The sequence below is a fragment of the Pteropus medius genome, unplaced genomic scaffold, assembly GCF_902729225.1.
Source record: "Pteropus medius unplaced genomic scaffold, Ma_sr-lr_union100, whole genome shotgun sequence".
NCBI classification, from domain to species: domain Eukaryota; kingdom Metazoa; phylum Chordata; class Mammalia; order Chiroptera; family Pteropodidae; genus Pteropus; species Pteropus medius.
This window is the reverse complement of record NW_024344371.1, coordinates 5,111,176-5,127,881: the sequence shown is the minus strand read 5'-3', so window position 1 is coordinate 5,127,881 and position 16,706 is coordinate 5,111,176. Positions and strand designations below refer to the sequence as shown.

At 30.8% G+C, this 16,706-nt stretch overlaps 1 pseudogene; it reads right to left on the bottom strand.

Moving 5' to 3' along the window:
- Positions 1-228: 228 nt before the first annotated feature.
- Positions 229-347, bottom strand: LOC120608637 (uncharacterized; annotated as a pseudogene).
- Between the last annotated feature and the right edge of the window lie 16,359 nt (positions 348-16,706).

Below are 16,706 nucleotides of genomic sequence, written 5' to 3'. Positions count from 1 at the left end.
AAAGCAAAGAAGGAAACAAGTTACATACAAGGGAAACCCCATAAGGCTATCAGCTGATTTCTCAGCAGCAACTTTAGAGGACATAAAGGCAGAAATTAACAGTGATACAATAATAATTGAGAACTTTTATTTTTATTGATTTATTTTTTTAGGCGAGACAACTCTTGGTTGACCTCACAGATTGCAAAGACCTTGTCAGCTTACAATCCCTTATTTTTTTATTTTTTATGCCTACAGCACCTGGTTTCCCTAGGTGGTCTCCCATCCAAGTACTAACCAGGCCCGATCCTGCTTAGCTTCTGAGATCAGATGGGATCGGGCTTGTTCAGGGTAGCATGGCCGTAGATAGACATAATTGAGAACTTCATTACTCTGCTTGCCTCAATGAATAATTCATCCAGACAGAAAATTAATAAGAAAATAATGGCTTGAAAAGCCACATCAGACCAAATGAACTTAATAGGTATTTTTAGAACATTTCATCCCAAAAGTTCAGATTACACATTTTTCTCAAGTGCATACTGAACACTTCCAGAATAGACCATATATCAAGCCAGAAAACCAGCCTCAATAAATTCAAGAAAATTGATATATCAGACATATATCTGATTGCAATGGCATGAAACCAGAAATAAACTACAGAAAGAAAACTGGAAATAACACAAATACATGAAGACTAAACGTGCAACTAAACAACCAATGAATCAAAGAAGAAATCAAACAGGAAATCAAAAACTATCTCGTGACAAATGAAAATGAAAATAGAACTTTACAAAATTTATGGGATGCAGCAAAAGCAGTTTCAAGAGGAAAGTTCATAGCTATACAAGCCTACCTCAAGAAACAGGAAAAATCCCAAATAAAGATCAGAGTGGAAATAAATGAAATAGAAATTAGAAAAACAAATGAAACTAAGGTTCTCTGAAAGGATAAATAAAATTGACAAATGTCTAGCAAGACTCATCAAGAAAAAAGAGTCCAAATAAACAGGAAATAAAAGAAGAGAGATTATAACCAACACCACAGAAATACAAAGAATCATTAAATAATACTATGAACAATCATATGCCAACAAATAGGACATTTTAGAAAAAAAAAATAGATAAATTTCTAGAAATATACAACCTTCCAAGACTAAACCAGGAAGAAACAGAGTATCTGAACTGACTAATTCTTAGCAATAAAATTGAAGCAGTAATCAAAAAACTCCTAATAGACAAAAAGCTCAGGACCAGACAGATTCACAGGAGAATTCTATCAAACATTTAAAGAAGAATTAATATCTATCCTTTTCAAACCAGGCATGCTGCCTCCAAAAAAAAAAAAAAAAAAAACAATAGGAAGAATCTTTTAAACTTATTCTGAAGTCCTGCATTACAACTCCCTGATACTAAAAACCAAGAGATTACACTATCATCAAAATGAAAAGTATATAAAATAACAACAGCCCTGATGAACACAGATGTAAAAATTCTCAACAAAATACTAGCAAACCTAATTCAACAATGCAGTAAAAGGATTATATAGCATGATCAAGTAGGATTTATAGCAGGGATAAAGGGGTAGTTCAATCTGCAAAAAATTATTAATGTGATTTATATCAACAAAACCAAGGATAAAAATCATATGGTTATCTCAATAGATGCAAAAAAAGCATCTGACAAGATTCGCTATCCATTTATGATAAAAACTCTCAACACAGTGGATCTAGAAGGAACATACCTCAACATGATAAAGGCTATTTATGACAAGCCCACAGGCACATCATACTCTACTGTGAAAAGCTGAAAGTTTTTCTTCTAAGATCAGGAACAAGACAAGGATGGTCATTCTAATTACAATTATTCAATATAATACTAGAAGTCCTAGCCACAGAAATCGGATAAGAAAAAGAAATAAAAGGCAACCAAATTGAAAAGGAAGAAGTAAAACTGTCACTACTTGTGGATGACATGATACTATATATAAAAAACTCTAAAGAATCCACAAAAAATTAATATAATTAAAAATGAATTCAGTAAAGGAGCGGGGTACAAAATTAACATACAGAAATCTATCATGTTTCTATACACTAATAATGAACAATCAGAAGGAGAAATTTTTTTAAAAATCCCATGTATAATTGCATCAAAAAGAGTAAGATATCCAAGAACAAATTTAACCAAGGAAATGAAAGAACTGTACTCTGAAAACTATAAGACACTGAAGAAAGAAATTGAAAAGGACACATATAAATGTAAGAGTATACCATGTTAATGGATTGGAAGGATTAATATTGTTAAAATGATCATACTACCCAAAGCAATCTACAAATTCAATGCAATCTCTATCAAAATTTCAATGGCATTCTTCTTAAAACTAGAACAAATTCTAAAATTTATATGAAATTGCAAAAGACCACAAATAGCCAAAGCAATCTTGAGAAAAAGAACAAAGTTGGAAGTATCAACACTTCCAGATTTCAAACTATATAATACAGTGCTGTAATAATCAAAACAGTATGGTATTGGCACTAAAACAGATACATAAATCAATGGAACAGAAGAGAGCCCGGAAACAAACTCTCTTTGGTCAATTAAACTACGGCAAAGGAGGTAAGACTATACAATAGAGAAATGAGTCTCTTCAACGAGTAGTGTTGAGAGAACTGGACAGATACGTGCAAAAAAAATGAAACAGGACCACACTCTTATCTCTTACACCATATACAAAAATAAACTCAAAATGGATTAAAGATTTAAATGTAAGACCTGAACCAATAAAACTCCTGGAAGAAAACATAGGCAGTCAATTATCTGACATTACTCTTAGTAATATCTTTACATGTTAGATATGTCCCTTTGAGTAATGGAAACAAAAGTAAAAAATAAATAAGACTTCATCAAACTAAATAGCTTCTGCACGGCAAAGTAAACCATCAACAAAACAGAGACAATCTATTGAATGGGAGAATATACTTGCAAATGATATGTCTGATAAGGGGTTGATATCCAAAATATATAAGAAATTCATATAGCTTAATAACAATGACAAAAAAATCCATTAAAAATGGACAGAGGACATGAAGAAACATTTCCCTAAAGACACACAGATGGCCAACAGACATGAAAAGATGCTCAATATTACTAATAATCAGAGAAATACAAATCAAAAAACCACAATGAGATACCATCTCACACCAGTCAGAATGGCTATTATCAAAAATTTAACATGTGCTGGTGAGGAGGTGGAAAAAAGGGAACCCTTATGAAGTGTTGGTGGAACTACAAATTAGTGCAGCCACTATGGAAAACAGTATGGCAATTCCTCACAAAACTAAAATTAGATCTACCACGTGACCCAACAATTCCACTTCTGGGTATTTATCTGAAGAAAACAAAAACACTAATTCAAAAAGATATGTGCACCCCTATGTTCAATGCAGCATTATTTATAATAGCCCAGATATGGAAACAACCTAGGTGTCCTTTGATAGATAAATGGATATCACATACATATATACACAATGGACTATCATTCAGCAATAAAAAATGATGAAATCTTACATGTGCAATAACATGGATAGGCCAAGAGGGTATTATACTAAGTAAAATAAGTCAGAAGGAGAAAGACAAATACCATATGGTTTCACTTATATGTAGAATCTAAAAAATAAAATTTTAACACAACAAACAAAACAAAAACAGATTCACAGAAACAGACCAAAGGGATTGGCGGGGAGAGGATGGCTGAAAAAGGAGAAGGGAATAAAGTCAATAATATTGTGATAAGTTGGCATGGTGACAGATGATGACTAGACTTAGTGTGGTGAACATATTGTAAGGTATATAAATGTCAGCTTATTATACTGTACACCTGAAACTAATATTTTATATACCAACTATACTAAAATAAAGTAAAATAAAATAAAAAGAAAGTGGCACACGCTCTAAAGCTATTATTCCAATTTAGACCCTTGGGTTTGTTCAGTTCTGTTATTAGCATTATACTATATCATTTCTACATCCTCCATAGCTACTTCAATTACTTGCATATTTCTATATATTACTAGATTTAACCCAAAAGTTCTTTGATAGCAGAAATTTCATTTTAATCACTTCTATGTCTTGCCTATATACTACATACATTCTGAGGTGTGTAGCACAGGGCCAGTATGTGTATAAAGTTCAATTTTGCTAGAATCACTCTATGTATCTATTATATTTTTTGCATGTGTCTACATTAGTGTGCTATAAAAGTACAAAGATATGGCTGGTATAAAATGTTAATTATATGCATAACTTAAAAACTTTAGAAAACTGGAGCTACCCTAAATATAAAGTCAGTCATTACCATGATATATCTTTTCCTATTCAAGAACATATTTGGAAGGTAGAACTGTAAATATTTAATTTTATTACTCCTTTGCTAAGATATATGCTCTCTGTTATTTCAACATAACATAATATAGGAATAAATATATTGTGTAATGAAATTGATTTACAATTTTTTTCCTCAAACCATATATAGAGTTAATGAGACCTCCTAATACCATTCTTCCCTAAGCCCACCCACATTCTGCCCCAGTGTAATCATTATCTAATGCAAATAGAAAAAGATTATTAACTTACTGAAGACTAGACATTTTCTCCTTATTCTTTCTGCTTTAACTGCTTTTATTTGGTAGATCTAAACTCTGGTTAGGTTCTATCAAATCTGTTTGAGTTCATTGGGTAGACTGCCTTTTTTTTATGACCTGCCTTTCAAAATAAAACAAAATAGACTGACCCTATAAAGTTGTACAGTAGCCAGCCTTTCATAGGCTTGATATGAGAACCTTTCCTCAATTTTCTTTTTCAACTGCACAAAAGCTTGACATTCACCTTTAGGAATTTATTTATGCAGTAGTTAAACTTGTAAATATAGAAACTTGTAGAAATTTGGACAACAGGGAACTGAAGAACTCTCTTTTACTCTGAAATTTGTTTGGAACAATCCCTTACTATTAAGGTTTTCTTATTTTTAAAATATAAATGCCTCTTGGATGGGTAATATATGTCATCACTCACATCTTATCATAAGTGAGTTTATTAGAAAAAAGAAAGTACCAATTTATTGAGTAGGAAACATGCTGAATGTAGAGAATTGGAAAATAAAGGCATATTTATGACAAATATATTTTTGTAGCAGTGAGACTGCTATATTATGCCATATTATGTTCTTGGGACATGACCTCTTCCTTAAAAAATTGACTGCCAAAAAAGAAATCTGAAAGGTCTACAAAAAAAAAAAAAAATGTAATATACCTCAGTGGTGTGTGATATTAACGATGGGAGTGCATTAGTTTGAGGATTATGTCAAAGTTAGAGCTTTTAAAAGCCTGAATACTTTGTTCATTTCCATCCATATTTCCTTATATGAACTGTGTGTATAAGCTTCCTGGGTTTAGACTATTTTTCTTATCTCTTACATTATCCTTTATATTCCTCAATGCTTGGCAGTTAGCTTATACACACAATAAATATTCATTCTTGTTAAATGAATATTTATTAATTGAATTTATTTAGCTAGGCATGTAATGTTTGTTTAGCTTTTATAATTTCCATGCATGCTCCCTTTCTATAAAAAAGCTTCCTAAAGATTTATGAAAACATAAAGCCTAAATTAATGTAAAAATTCTCAATTTTATAACTCAATTGTCTATAACTTGAGTTATAGAATCAAGAAAAACACATATTTTCATTACCAATTTTGTATTATTCCAAAATAGGTGTTCATTTGAGGAAAGTGATGTTACTCAATATAATTATTTTTAAAAATTTCCATGCATATATATACATACACACACACATATATATACCCTAAACAATTTTTGAATGTTTATTTCAAAACATTTAATGTTAGCGAGCTCCTGCTATTCTGCAAGTTTGTTATTTTTAAATCCTAAAACATTAAATTAAATAATAGGAAATGCTGGCAATTATATTATTTTCTATGCACTCGCTATATTTCAAAAAATATATCTTAATATCTACAAAGAACAATAAGTACCTTTTCAAAAATTCTTCTTTATGTAGTTACTTTAAATTTGGAAGAACTTCATATGCGATTACTCAGAAATTCAATAACTTCAGGTTGAAATTTCATTTTATAATATATGCAATGTTGATAACCTTGATAGCTAAGCTTTAATTTTTCTATCTTCTGCCTTTGTAACTTTAAGTTTTGGCCTAAAATTTTCTTCAATGCTCCAGTATATCTATTATTTCGATATATTATTTTTTATGTTCTCTAACAGAAGCAGTCTTTTATGCAAAATTAATAAATTATATGTATTCTTGCTGGCTATTTAGAAGGAATTATTGGGAATGCAACTGGGAAATGTGTCCTTTGAATTAAAACTACAGATTTTCATTATAATTACTGCCATAGTAATAGGTGGTTTTTTTTGCAATCAAGAATAACATATTAATCCTTGAAAACAGATATATGATACCAATTAAGCATTTCATGCATATGTTTGTAAATATCTGTATAATTAAAGAAATGCATAGAATTATATAAACCAGGTTAACAGTGATAGCATTAGAAAGTCAGGTTTATGAAGGATGGGTGGCTGGGTGGGATGAGAAAACCAACTGACAGGAAAGATATTTTCCTTCAAAACTTTGTCTTATGAATTGCTAAAAAAGCATATATTAATTTTATATCAAGTTATGAAGTTAAGTTCAATGTTGCTATTTTAAAACAAAGGAGAAAAGAGGGATTTAAAGAGAAATACAGTCAAATATCTTAGCATATTGTGCTTGAAACACAGTTTCCATATACATATTTTTATTATTGTCATAAATGTCCAGTTATTTCCAACAAAATCAGAGTTACGACTTAATCACTTCTACGACTTAAAATTTTGGAAGGGGAAGGTATTTCTACATTATCTTCCTAGTGGCACTTCAGTAAACATGAAGATGCAAAAGACAGGAAATCTGCAAAATGTTCCATTTTGAGTTTCAAACTCTATACTTAAATAACGATATATACATGTTTCTTCACATGAAATATTAAATATTCTATACTTTTATACATTATAATCACTATAACATAATTAATTTGTTACTCTACAAATTTCCCCACATTCAATTCAATTTTATCCTTCCTTCGGAATATAAAATTTAGAACGAGCTTATGACGCAATGTCACATTTAATTAACTACTTAAAATTTCAACTGCTTTCATATGAGCAAACAATATACATTCTTCAATCTTCATTTGACTAAAAGTTTATTTTCTATAATCTTTATTTCTGCATATTCATATAGTTTACTTTGATTTTCTATATTTAATTTTTCACTTCTCATTTTCAAAGTCTTATTTGGCTCTGTGAGTATGTGAGCATTAAATTTCACTTATGTGTATTTTTTTTAAATCATATTAGGTTTGAATTATGACCCTTTTCAATATTTCATCCCTGTCTTAGTAGTCACTCTTGTCTTTTTTAAAAAATGTTACTTTCGTATAAGTCTGTATGAAATAATAGAGGGAGCCATTCTATATTATAATACAAAACGACTACAACAGGCAGAAAATCTGAAATCTGTAAACTGAAGTAAATTAAGTTAAAAGAGCAGCTCTCTCCTTGAGAAATGAAGCTAGGAATGTCTTGTTGCTGATTTTCCTTGATAAAGTATTCACAAAACTCATAATAATCTTGTTAAGGAGCAAAGAACTTTAAATATCTTGAAGATTCTAGGGTGTAGAAGAGTAACTAAAAATTGTGTCTTTTAAATTTATTTCTTGATGTTAAATCATAGACGATACAGCAATAGATTAGTTACAGATTGGTTATCTTATAATTACAAGCCTGATTAAATGCTTGAAATTAAAACAATAATTCTGATTGTCACACCACTTATTCTCAGATGAATTCTTATTTAATAACTTTTATTTAGCACCTAATATGTAATAAGCTCTGAGCTAGGCACTGAGGTTATGGTCGTAGACTAGTAAGAAACTGCTTCTGCCCCTATGCAAATAATGAAATGCACACTCAAATATATTGGTGGGGAAATTCTAAAACATTCCAGGAGTTGGAACTTTCATCATAGAATTTTATTCGTTAGGTTGATGATTATATGAACACTGACTACAAATTAGCCTAGAAAAAGTTTAAGAAAAATTATACAACAAGATGAGGCTGATTAACTCATAGGCTGTCAGTGACAATGTCCAATATTAGTTAACATATGATTCTACATTATGTTACATATTGAAAAAGTAAACTTTAAAAAAATTTCCTTTAATGACAACTATTTTCCATGCATTGTAGAAGTGTTTTAATTGTTTAACTGTAGAAATTATGAAACTGAAATTGTAGTAATTGGAAAGTGAAAAGAGTGAACAAAACAGTAAGTATGTAAGTTGTCATGACAATAAAAGTCAACGGTGAGGAAGAAATATAGAAAATCTCTTTCTTCTTTGTTATCCTTAAAGGTGTTTCAAGGTCAAGATGAGTTATCGTGGTTTAAGGTATTTTGAGAGACTCAAGTGACAATAGAGAAATTCTATCAGTTATCTGATCTCTCTTTGTTTTGTTTATTTGTTTGTTTGTTTGAGGAAATCAGAAGATTGACAGAGTAAGAAAAGGACAGTTTCCACATGGCACTTAGGTGCTCAAAATGATGTCATTTACCAAAGTGTAAACTTTGATCCCATACACAAAGTAACAGACAACAACTTGAAGAAAATGATTGTTTAAAAAACACACAAGTACACATACAACTATGTTTATTATACTTAGAAATGAATTAAATGGAAAAAGGTAAACATTTGCAAAAGCATAATATATAGAGTAAAACTTAAAACTAATGAAGAAAATTAAACTCTAGAAAGAATTTTAGCAGCATTGTAAAAAATAATCATTTCTGGAAAGTAATAATATAACAAGTGATATTATATTTATGTCCTACTGCATTAAGAATATGGTAAGACCAAAACTACAGATACAATTTATTGCACATATACCTTATATTTTAGAATATAAAATAGTGAAATCATTATTCTAAAGGTATCAGAATAAGCAATTGGCAAAGTCAAAATTTTCAAAGAAGTAAATTATGAACAGATGAAAAATTAGAGTAAATCAATAAGACCAGATGTTATTTATCAGAAAATCCTGAGAATTAAAATGTGAGTTAGTGGAGACACTGACAAAGATATTTAATTAATAGATTAAAAATATCAGTATTTATGAAAGATTAGAAAGTAACACGTTGCCTGGTCTTTAGAAAGAATTAAAGTTATTATCCTTGAAATTTAGAAAAAAAATTCACTCTTTAAAAAAAGAATGCCACATTACTTTGCTACCAATGTTGACAGAAGTTTTGATGTGGTTTTCTCATTTATCTATGTCTTCGACCTACATTTACTGAGAACATTTTATGTTCCAGAAAAACTTAATGCTCTGTATTGATTAAACTAAAATGGATGAATGATGAGGACAATTAAGATACTCACAATCTATGAGTAAATATTAATATATAATAGATGATTTAAGATTACAGTTATGAAGTGCTGTGATATGGATTGCTATAGATATGAATACCAAGGTGAAGTAATTTTTTTATTTAAATGACAGAGAAAATAAAAATTATAGAATTAAACTCTTTACTTTCTATTAGAACCACATGTTAAATAAACTCAACTAAATTTTTTACCAAAGAGGAATAAAGTAATCTAATAATGACTTGAAAATATTGTAATTAATAAATGCATCAAAATCACAATATTTTTCAAGTGTTTATTTGGAGAAAAATGACCTACATACATCTCTTATTTCAAGGTTATCTGCCTACTATCCTCGATTAACACTAACAGGAAGAGAAGACAGAAAAGAAAAAAAAAAAAAGCCTTCTAAGTAGACATCATCCAGTAACCCCACAGGAAACACATCACAAAATTTGTTCATTAGACCTGTGTTTCATGCATTGGCCATAGAAGAAGAGTGTGAAATATGAGTATATCTCAAGAGATCTGAATGGTCAGTTAGACCAGAACATTAATAGTGAATATGAATGTTCCTAAATAGAAGAAAAACCAAGCAGAAAGCCAAAAAATGTAGGTAAAGACCTCACAACTGTAAGAGATACAATTAACTATGTATACTATCCTATATATCTCAACTAGTACGAGATAACAATGAACAAGGTCTTGATCAATATAACCATGGGTACAACTGAGTATCTATGCCACATAAAGGTATTATAAATTTGGGTAAAGAGAAAAGTATGTGGCAAATTATATAATAAAGATAACTACAAATTCCGTAAGGGCACAGAATAAATACTCCAGTATTAAAAAAAAAAAAAAATTTAAAGAGTCCTAACCCCTAGAATTCAGAAAAGTTAGATTTATTTGTTTGTATCACTATCCCCTTTCCCAATAAAGATGTCAGACCCCTTTCAGAAACACAGACACACAGACACACACACATGGAGCTATAACCCTAGACTGGGACACTTTCCAGATGGAACCAAACCTACTCTTAGTTTGAAATTCCTAAAAGTTTAAACAGGTCAAATCAAAGAAGGATAGTCAAGAGAAATAATAAATTTTATTATTACAGAGCTCTATTCGGCAGGTATCTTTCACAACAAGCAAGGACTAAACAAACGTTTTCATAATAGCAACATATATAATGTTTTTCATAGAGTATTTGGTAAATAAGTATTTGAATATGTAGGCAAATATATTCTAGTTGTTGTGCAAGGGCCTCCCCTGACTGGTGCCTTGCCTGTCTTGAAATAATCAATTGTAACATGGAACAAAACTGACTCCCTGCCTGCACAAATGAGGGGCATATGGTTTTCATAAAAGTTACTGGTATTGGATGCTGAACTACTGGGTCATTGCTTTACTCATTCAATAAGCACTTACTATAGTCAAATATATCTGATATAATACACCCTTTAGAGAGCCATAACTTGTAAGAATAATTAGATACCATGTTCCCTCATTTGCGCAGGGAGGGAGTCAGATTTTTTTAGGATAAAGTACTGGCATACAATAACCAGCTTATGAGCATAGTGTATGGTTATTGCTGGTTCCTAGTGTAGATTTTCAGGAAATATCTTTTCAGTCAACACTATTCAATAGCAAATAATACTGGAGCCAAGAATCCAAGAGGAAAAGTTATCCAGATAGTTTATCTCATTAATATGTAATGGAAACAGTGAAGCACCTAGTATTGAGTTTGGTAAGGTAAAAAAATAATTGCCAGAAAACATGATGACTTTAAAGATAGGAAGGAGCCACAGTTTATTGGCCATGGATAACATCTAGGTTAGCAACTGTGTAAGGTTTTTTGTTTTTTTCTAAAGCACTTTTGTTCCATGTTATTTGTTTCAATTATTTAAAATTCTATCATCTATCTATATCTACCATCTATCTATGTGGTTCAGGAGAAGTAAAATATTCTTATAATTAGAAATAAACCCAAACATTTTATCATAGCTCAGGAGACTTGAAAATGTGGTTGTTTCCTACCCCTCTAATTTCTTCTCTTGCTACAGTGAACAAAGAGCTTCTTTCTATTCTTTGCCCAGATAGGGTCATTTTTATTTCACTAGCATGACTGTGTTCCCTTTGCCTGGAGCACTCTTCTAAAGACCTTCACTTGACTGGCCCCATCTCATTAGTCAATTCTCAGTTCAAATGTCATCTATTCAAAAAAAGCTTGACTTACACCTTATTCAAGGTAACTCTCCCTTCACTCTCTCACTGTCCAATTATCCTCTTTGGTATCTTTCCTAGCACTTGTCACTCTCTGAAACGATCTTATTTATGCATTGGCCTATGCACTTATTACCTTTCTTCTAAGAGGATAGGGAGCTTGTTTTGGTTGTTGTTTCTAGATGTGTCTGCAGTATATATAACCAGGCTTCGCACATAATAGATGCTCAAGAACTAATTGGCGAATAAATGAATAATTGTAGTAGGTAAATAACCATATTTGCTATTTTATATGCACGTATTCTCAGAATGTACATTATTCATGTGAACTTTGTAGATTTCTGTTCTACAGAATTTTCTCTGTAGAATCTAATTGTGATGCATACCCAGAAAATCAATGAGCTGATGCCTTGGATATTAAAATTAATACCTCACCACACCCAAATTATAGATCCTAAGGTCCCAGTGTAATATAAATTAAGACAGAAGTATTTTAGCTGACAAAAGGTTAGAAAAGTTAAATGACCTATGGCTTAAGAAACATGATGGGAATGAGAATAGATCTGGATCTAATACTCATTCAGTTGGATGAGCTTTCTAAAGATTTTGTAAATGATTATCTCCTAGTCCCATGATATGTGCCCTTTCCAAACATAAAAAAAAAAAAAGCTCTATATGGAAAGTTTCATTATAAATATGGTTTATTATTTCACCCTTTGAAAGATCCCCTATCATCTTCTTGAAGTGAGGAATCATTATCTTTAATTTCCAAAGATATTATGGAAGAATCTGGGCTTTCATAAATATCATGGCACTTGGGGTCTCAGCAAAATTAAGTTAGAAATAATACATATGTTATATTTTATATATATATATATATATACACATATATATATATATGATATTATATATTCATTCATTCTATCATCATCCCCTCAACACACATATACACGCGGGAGGGGGGAAGAGAGAGAGAGAAAAAGAAAGAGAGAGCGCGCGTGCGAGAAAGAGAGAGAGAGAGAGAGAGAGAGAGAGAGAGAGAGAGAGAGAGAGTAGAGAGAGATACAAAAAGGAGAAATACCAGAATATAAGCAACACATGGTTCTTTTCTCACATTAGGGACTATTGATTGAAGAACTTAATATGAATCAGATTCTAATCCCAGTAGATCTGTGTGTCCAGATTCACAATGTTTCCCCAGTTTAGTAGACGTTTTACTAAAATTGTGAGGAACTGTTTTATACTTAATTTAATGCCCATACGAGCACTGTAAGAAGGAGAGCATCATCATCACTTGACAAAGGAGAAAACAAGGCTAAGAAAGGTTACATAACTTGCTCAATGTCATGGCAATTATGTAAAGAATCTAGTATCTCTCTCATTCAAAAATAATGGTCCATGCACGAAAGGAGCTGCTTGTTCTTCATTGAAGAATGATCAATGTTAACTCATGAGTAATTTAAACATGAGATAAAAGTTCACTAGTATTATTTCTTTTTCTAATTTATGAAGGAACACACATCGCTGTCTTTTTTTGATGTTAGATGTAGCTATGTGACAAATGAAATGTTACATATATCACTTTATAATTGAATAACTTTTAATTAATATTAATCAAGTTCTCTCATCCCATGCCGTTGACAAAAGACATATTCCAAATAATATACTCACAGAATGGTGAAGCCTCCACCATTCTATATCTGTATTATGCCTTCAGACTTTTATAGAGAATGGCAAGACCTGAAAAACATTGTTCATGAGAAATAAACCTTGGATGCATTAAGCCTCTAAAAAATTGGGGTCATTTGTCAAGCATATATCTTACCTATTCTGACTGACTAAACTTGAATAGGATATAGAACTTAAAACTTCCTAACAATTCTATAATGATCACTCATTCATTAAACAAGAGTAAACAAAATTTAATTTTTATTGAGATTTAACTGATGCTTAAAATTATAAGATATTTAAAGTGTACATGATGATTCGATATATGTATATATTGTAAAAGGATTCTCTCATCGAGTTACTTAATGAATTTGTCCATCCTTTCTTTTTGTGAGAACATTTATGTTCTACTCTCTTAGCAAATTTCAATTATACAATACAGAGAACATTATACATTAGATTCTCAGACCTTAGTCATCTTATAACTGAAAGTATAAGATGTACCATTGTACATTTTACCAATCTCTCCCTATTTCCCCTACCTTGCAGCCTCTTGAAACCCTTTTTCTACTCTGTTTCTATGAGTTTATCTTTTTGTGTGTATTAATTTAGATTCCATATATAGGTGATATCATGCAGTATTTATCTTTGTGTTCACCTTATTTCACTTAGTAAAATACCCTCCAGTTTCATTCATGTTGTTACAACAAAATTTACTTCTTTTTAAATGCTAAATAATATCCCATTATGTGTATGAGTATATGTATACATATGTATAGATGGATGAATAGATGGATGGATAGGTAGGTAGGTAGGTAGGTAGATAGATGATTGATTGATTGATAGATAGATAGATAGATAGATAGATAGATAGATAGATAGATAGATAGATAGATAGATGATAGATGGAAGTATGCCACATTTTCTTTATCCATTCATCCACTGACAGACACTTAGGTTGTTCCTAAACCTTGGTTATTCTGAATAATGCTGCAATAAACACAGGAGTACAGATAATTCATCGAGAAAATGGTTTCATTTCCTTCAGATATATACCCAGAAGTGGGACGGCTGAATAATATGGTAGTTCTATTTTAGTTTCTTGAGAAACCTCCATAATGTTTTCCACAGTCTCTGTTCCAATTTACATTCTTACCAAGAGTACACAAGGGTTCCTTTTACTTCACATTTGTTATCTCGTCTTCTGGATAACAGACATCCTAACAGGTGGGAGGCAATATCTCACTATGGTTTTGATTTGCATTTCCCTGAAGATTAGTGATGCTGAATACCTTTTCATGTACCTGGTGGCTATATTTGTATGGCTTCTTTGGAAAAATATTTATTCAGGTCCTTTGCCCATTTTTTAATTGGGTTAATTGTTTTTTTGCTGTTGAAGTGTATGAGTTCCTTGTATATTTTGGCTATTAATCCTTATCAGATATGTGGTTTAAAAATAAGTTTTATTTTAAATTATTTTTCACATATAAAAAGCTGAAAATACAGTACAAATATTTTTCTATACCCATTCCAGATTTCTCTATATTATCATCTTACAAAATCATAATTATCACAAATAGAGAATGAACATTGATGTAATACTAATAATTAAATTTTAGAATTTAGCCGAATTTTAACAATTGCTCCACTAATGTGCATTACTGTTTCAGGGTTCTAGCCAAGATCCCACACTGCATTTAGTTGAATTTCCCCTTAGTCTCTTGCAGTCTGTTACAGGTCCAGTCTTCCCTTCTCTATCATGATACTTCTGAAGAATATTTTTCAGTCATTGTGTAGAATTCTCTCAATATGGTTATGGTATTTTTTATGATTGGACTGAAGTTATGCATTTTTGGCAAGAATACTACAGAAATGATTATTGTGTTCTCAATTTATCATATTACAAGATTCATGATGTTAATTTGTCTTATTATTTGTAATGTTTGGACATTAATCTTTTGGTTAAGATAGTTTCTCCACTGAAAAGTTGCTGTTTTTACCTTTGTAATTAATAATTATTTTAGGGAAAACATTTACAATATGCAAATCTTCCTTCTTCTGAAACTTTTGCTCACTAATTTTAGCACCATCAGTATATCCTGTTTGCAACAAATATTTCTGTGATGTCTGCCAAGTGATGATTTTCAATTTTTTAAAGTAATATATTCATTGGTTGAATTACTACTGCATAGAACAGCCCTCCCTTCTCATCCATTTATTTAAGTATTTATATCAGTATGGATTATATTTAGTTTATACTGTGGATTATAATGATAATTAGTAATATCATTATTTATTTCATGCTCATTTTTTTCTAGCTTTAAGCATTCTATGTGCTTCTGTGTTCTTTTGGTAATACTTCATCACTTTTTATTTTTTTTAACATCCTTATTTTCTGACACTATAAGAAATTCTAGGCTCATCTAGTATTTTCTCTGCTCTAGAAATCAACCTCGGGAATCACCCGTTTTTTCTGAAGTACCTTACTTTTATTGAATAGTGTTTAGAACTAAGTGTGCTCATTAGTGGGGTGTCATTGCTTCTAGTCCCTCTCAATGAACAGAGCTAGAGAATATATGAATATATACTAACTTCTGCATATAATCTATATTTCTATATATTTCTCTTTATCTTTTGCACAATACATAATTAAAAATTATTAGATACCTAAAATTCCAGGACCTTTGGCCTACAGATTTACATTCACTCATTAAGTTAGTATTGATCATTAAAAAGCATGTCCATGATAATCAGGATGTATTCATTTATATTTATTTTTGCCAAAAAAAAAAGTATAGAAAGCTTATATTTCCCAACAAATAGAATAAAAATAAATAACGCATTATCTCTGCCCCCAAAGTTTTTACAATTCAATGAGAGCAGTTTTGGTTAAATATAGAGCTATCAAAGCCAAATATTTAGGAGTGGAGAACACCACAGGTGAATAACCACATGATAATAATTACACAGTTATTCGGTTATCATGTGAGTTTATAAAGAAATGACAATGACTTTTAAGTCTGGGGCCAAACATAAGTAGATTTGTCTGATCCACTATAGTTGTTATTCTATATGCCACTGAGATCTAGGTTGAGATCTTTACTAAATCTATTAGGGTTTGTTAACTAAATATGGCAGTTACACATTTAAATGCCACATCTTTAAGCGCTGCATGTGATCTAAAACAACATTTTTGTCAAGGCTGAGCCTTTGATTCTAAGAAAGCAGCGTATTTGGATGATATTCAGTATCGTGATTCTTAAAGTGATTGATTCATCTTGTATCATTTATATTACTCAGTTAATCTTACTTAATAAATGATTATTGCATTA